At 46.5% G+C, this 4,685-nt stretch overlaps 1 non-coding gene across 1 annotated transcript; it reads right to left on the reverse strand.

Moving 5' to 3' along the window:
- Positions 1–3,218: 3,218 nt before the first annotated feature.
- On the reverse strand, positions 3,219–3,291 carry TRNAK-CUU (transfer RNA lysine (anticodon CUU)). Its single transcript has one exon. It is a non-coding gene; the product is annotated as a tRNA-Lys (tRNA).
- Positions 3,292–4,685: the final 1,394 nt, after the last annotated feature.

The raw sequence follows: 4,685 nt of genomic DNA on the forward strand, positions 1-4,685 counted from the left end.
CGACGTTCAGTTGGCGTGCTGCCCGTCTATTCATAGCGTAGATCGTTGCGTAAGTTTCCCTTTATGTAGGTCACTGGACCGGCTGGCGTCTCCTCTGCTGGGGAGTAACTGTCGTCTCAAAGCGCGTGGCGAGCGAACCGTGCCAATAGTACAGGCCACTATGCGATAGATCAGTCACTGAACTTCTGTGGGATGTATTAATAATAAAAATTACCGGCGGCACTAAAGCAACTTAGGTGTGACAAATGGCAAGACATTAAAATTCTATTTATAATCAGTCAAATTCCACTCTAATTCCATTCCAATTCTACGCTAACTTTATTCTATTCCTCTGCAGGTGGCGCAGCGGCAGATACTATAGTAGGACACAAATGAGAAAGAACAGCTGTTGGTATTGATTGGGAGGATAATTAGCGCGAGGAAAAGGACGTGAGAGGGACACAGAGAAGGAGCGCTGACTTGCAACAAATAGAAGTGCAATCAAATGTACATGCTCGAGGAGTCAGCCGCGCATGCCCAGTTATGTCCACTGATTTGATGATGCGGCTAAATATCAAGGTAATCTGATCTAAGATGATTCAGGGGCTCATAAAGGATCAAAGGAGCATGGAAAGCAAATAAACAGGACGCTCCTCCCTCACCTTCGAACATCAACAACGAACAGGTTATTCAGCTTATAGCAACAGATTCTCTCCGTTGCAAAACAACCGACGTCTCAGTGACGCACTCATCGCTTCCCAACTTACGAATGAACGAATCCTAAAGAAGCTCCCCTGCTAGCTGCCCTTTAGAGCGGCCAACAACTTCCGTTTTTCCGAAAAGTTGATGACAATGGCAGTCTAGCCAATGCTTAGGCATGCAGGTTCTTAGCTGTGGCAGCTACAAGTTGGGGGTGGGGAGGGAGGGGGCGCTCTAGTGAAACTTTGCTCCCCCTAATGGAGGACCCACATACCTATGGCTGAGCCACTATGGCCCGCGGTCTGCGACATCCTGTGTTACGGCGCTAGGCAATCATAACAGTAAATAGCATCAGCTTTTCAATGTTTCACCTTATTCCAATCCAGGTATGAAAAATCTAGAGATCATTATTTTTTCTTATGTTTAGAAGTTTTACAATGGACTACTTTTTGTGGTGGACAAAATCTTTGCGGGGTCCTTATGTGGACAGAGCTTCTGAAGTTATATCCGGCTACAGCACTGACTATAAAATAGGCTGCATAAATGCCAGGAACGCTGTACAAAGCTACAGAGAATTCTGGCAACACTGTACCGCACCGCCAATAATGTGCAGGAACGCATGCATAAACGAGTCTGGCCGCGGTGTACACATCCCGCGTGGACCATCTCTCGTCTAGCAAACTGAAGCTCCTCCGTCGATATATTTGAGGAACATTCGCAATTTTTAATCGGACCGGCAGTTTTAAGAAATTGAATGTGACGCCGATAGAGATTGGTCAATATGTTTTACATATTTATTTTTTTAAACAAAGATAACCAGCTGCTATGAAGTAGTTATCGCAATGGCGAGAATCGCATCTATCAGCGCCTGTTTCGAGCACTGTTAAAACGTTCGCTAAGTGCGAACAAAAGAAAGACCACGAAGAAATCTTCGAGGGTTACTGCGCAGCAGAGCATCTAACGGGCAGGACAAAGCTTTAACATCTCAGCCTTAAGCACGGACTGACTGGATGCCAGAAAATCAGAGGTGTTGGTTGTTTGGGTTTTTTTTTGGGGGGGTGAGGAAATGGCGCAGTATCTGTCTCGTACACCGTTGGACACTTGACCCGCGTCGTAATGGAAGGGATAAGGGAGGGAGTGAAAGAAGAAAGTGCTGCCGTAGTGGAGGGCTCCGAAATAATTTCGACCACCTGGGGATCTTTAACGTGCACTGACATCGCCAAGCACACGGGTGCCTTAGCGTTTTTCCTCCATAAAACCGCATCCGCCGCGGTCGGGTTCGAACCCGGGAACTCCGGATGAGTAGTCGAGCGCCCTAACCACTGAGCCACCGTGGCGGGTGAAAATCAGAAGCATTAAGTTTAAATTAAACACATTCACACAGTCATCAAAATTCCTTTGATTTTTGGCCCATTGTGATTATGACAGCACTTTTTTTTGAACATCTGGTCCTCCTGAGCCATTGCGTGAAAGGGAAGAGGTCTCCTCTCTCCCGCGGCTTAACCGTTTTGCGTATGCTGCTCGTATCATTCGGTGCCGAACGAGCAGTCCCGGTACGAATCTCAGAGGAGGGGCGGGGGGGTGAGGGGATGGACGCCCGTATTCTTGATCCCTAAGCAAAGGAGGGGTCAGGGTGCCTCCCGGTCCCCACCCCCCTCCGCGATTTACGCCTCTAGCGGAAGACTAGGATACTAAGCATTAGGCATGATGAAACAATGACAGAAAAATAAAGTGCTTTAAAATACAGGTAACAACACAAGGTAAGAAGTGGATTAGTTCAATGGGAAAGAAGTAGACTGTAGAACAATACAGAAATGGGAAGAGGCTAATCAGGAAGATCGTTCTATGTTAACTCAAGATGCGGCGCCCTATTCTCTGAAGCTAGATCAGGGTGCCTTGGAACGCGAAGCTCGAGAAGGAAATTTAACCAAGAAGATGACACATGCGCAGTGCGTGGTAAATCTGTAGAAATAGTTGAACACCCAATTCTAAAATGCGGCAATATTCACTGGGATGTCGATGCAGACTCACCCATTCTCCTTGAGGCCTTGGGATTCAGCGATAACAGAGGTAAAGTGAATGAATCAGCTGCAGAAAAAGCGATTGGAAGATTGGCGGCTCAAAAGCAGAATGCTAGCATAAGCTTAGAAGCGAACGATTCGAAATCGTACTTAAAGATAATGGAGAATTCATAGTCTGATTTATTGTGCATAGCACTGACACCGTTAAAGACATATATATAAAAAAACCAAGCATGATGGCAATTTCTACCACACCCATTTAGGAAATGTTCCGTCCGTCGGGCCATCCGTCCATTTTCCATCCGTCAGTTCAGGATCTGCCCACTGGAGACAAAAGCAGGGTTATTTTATTTGACGCATTAAGATGAAGGCGACTCCATCTGCTGCCACAGCGATTTCCGCGCAAAAACATCGAATTGCGAGACCACGAGAGCATCGAGTTCATATCTCGGGGGTCGAGAACAACGCACCACTAAAAAAATCAAAGATCGTCCAAAATGTGCGAATAAAAAAACAAAGCGCCCAATGTGGGGCTCGAACCCACGACCCTGAGATTAAGAGTCTCATGCTCTACCGACTGAGCTAGCCGGGCGACACGTACAAGTCTCCCAAAATAAGTAGGCAACGAATGAGGACAATAAGTGAACGTTGCGAGAGTGGGTTGACAGAGTGATAGCAGTTGGTTTGAAGGAGGAGTAGGAGGAGGAGGAGCAGGAGGAGGAACAGTAGAAGGTAGGCAGCGCTTTGGAATCTGGCCTGGCATTTCCGCCATCCTTAGAAGGTGCTAAGCGGAGTGAAGCGTTGGTTTTCACCACCTTTTTTTCTGATCTCTCACGCTCTCTCACCATATAATTCTATGAGCCGAATGCTGCGCTCGATATCTCGCTGCAAACATGGCGATCAAATGCTGCAGAAGACGAAAAAATAACTGGGGGACAATTAAGCTCCTCCTTTAAGGGTGTGATGTGAGAGGGGTTCCTACCACGCATACACCGACACTCTTTCCTCTTTCACAATCCCAGTGATTACATGAAAGAACACACGGTATAAATTCAATGCCCCGCTTTAACCAAGCCGTACGAGCGTGCCGGCGTGGTGTAGCGGTAGTGTGACTCGCAACGCGAGGGCCCGATGGTCAGGGGCAGAGGTGGGCAAATGCCCTCTTTTTTAATTTTCCTCCCTCACCCTCACTTTTGCATCCATGGCCCTCCCTCCCCCTCGCCCTCATTCTGAAAAGTTTTGCGGCCCTGTCTCGCCCTCACCCTCACTTCGAAAAATTTGCTGGCCCTCCCTCGCCCTCAGCCTCCCATCGTCAGCCCTCCCTCACCCTCACTAAAAGACACTTTAAAATTCTAGTTATATTTTCTAGTCCGCTACTTCTGGCGATATCATTGAGTAATAAACATGCAAGACAAGCCCTCAAGGCTCTCTTGAACGAGAGGCTAGATGCTTATTCTGTTGTGTGTGTGCGTGTGTCTGTGTGTGAGCTGTTTCAGCTAATACGCGAGACAAAACCGATCCAGTTACGAGTTGGGCCCTAAAATATCACCCTGGCTTTAATACTGGCACGCACTGCATGCATACATATGCCCTGCACTTGTAACATTTCATTGTTATATATGTATTTAGCTTATACTGCAATCCCCACTGAGGATTTTAGCAGGGTGGGATAGACAAGTAAACACAACGTAACAACACAGGCAATGAACACAAAAACAAAGTAGAATAAGGTAGTTTGAAAATTTTGGTAAGTAAGCATACATAAAAGATTTTTAAACAATACTGGAAAGAAATGTCGACATAGACAATTTCAAAACGTGGCAATTGGTTAAGAGATTCCCTTAAATTACTGTTCGTGGAAAGAAAGGATACTTAAAACGATTATTGCGCTTGGCAAATGGCGTTACTGTGCGGCTATGTCTTTGCCCAGTGGCGTAACCAGATGAAAAAGAAATTATTCTCGTGAAATCTGTCTTATACCGGCCG

This window comes from Amblyomma americanum, chromosome 4, assembly GCF_052857255.1.
Source record: "Amblyomma americanum isolate KBUSLIRL-KWMA chromosome 4, ASM5285725v1, whole genome shotgun sequence".
Classification (NCBI taxonomy): Eukaryota; Metazoa; Arthropoda; class Arachnida; order Ixodida; family Ixodidae; genus Amblyomma; species Amblyomma americanum.